Genomic DNA, 927 nt, shown 5'->3' on the forward strand with positions numbered 1-927 from the left:
CATGACACCATGCTTTATCCCTGGGTTCAGAAAACATGTGGACAATCGGCGGGGGGGGGGCGGGGGAGAGATTCGTTACAGCTATATCATCTGACATGACCATGTCTGTAATGTTAAATTATTGAAGGAGAAAGGATCAGGAGTGAAAGCTGAGGGGAAGGAGAGGCTGGTCCAGGCCTGGCTGCTGCTGCTGCTCCACCAAGGTCTCCAGGAACTGGGCTCAGTCCTCCACTCCTGCGCACACCATCTTTGAGGCTCCCCTGGGCCAGTGTGGGAGAGCCTTGGGCGGAGACCCCCGCATCATGTCAGCCAAGGAGGAGTGGGCCGGGGAGATCCCTAGAGGCTTCAAACTAAATTGGATGAACCTCCGGGATGCTGAGACTGGGAAGATACTCTGGCAAGGAACAGAAGACCTGTCCGTCTCTGGAGTGGGACATGAAGCCCATATGCCCAAGAACACCCTCAAGTGTAAGGCAGTGTCTCCAAAACTGAAATTATCTTCAGCAGAACAAATGGAAAAATTCTACCTGGAACAAAAAGTTTACTTCAAAGGGCAATGCCTAGAAGAATGGATCTTAGAGTTTGGCTTTGTGATCCCTAACGCCACAAACACCTGGCAGTCCCAGATGATGCCCTCTAGCGTGCTAAATGGGAATGTTATCACACAAGGTTTTTTGATGACAATCTTCTTGTAAGCACTTCCAGAGAGAGACTTTTCTACGTTTGAGAGAATAAAGTGTGTGCATTTCAAGAATTTGGTTTTAGAGGCAGGGCGAGAGGAAATTTTCTTTTTTCCTCCATACATTTGCTTTTTGACACTTCCACCCCTAATTCCCTCAACCACAAATCCCACCTGTGCTTACTAAGCTACCAGTTCTGTGTAGGTAACCAGATGGTTTTTTCCTTCCCAGCAGCCACCTCCCCCTG

General features: G+C 49.1%; 1 pseudogene; it reads left to right on the top strand.

Moving 5' to 3' along the window:
• Positions 1–211: 211 nt before the first annotated feature.
• On the top strand, positions 212–695 carry LOC102743994 (retinal rod rhodopsin-sensitive cGMP 3',5'-cyclic phosphodiesterase subunit delta pseudogene; annotated as a pseudogene).
• Positions 696–927: the final 232 nt, after the last annotated feature.

The sequence above is a fragment of the Leptonychotes weddellii genome, chromosome 1, assembly GCF_054177405.1.
Source record: "Leptonychotes weddellii isolate Sample4059 chromosome 1, ASM5417740v2, whole genome shotgun sequence".
In the NCBI taxonomy this organism is placed as follows: domain Eukaryota; kingdom Metazoa; phylum Chordata; class Mammalia; order Carnivora; family Phocidae; genus Leptonychotes; species Leptonychotes weddellii.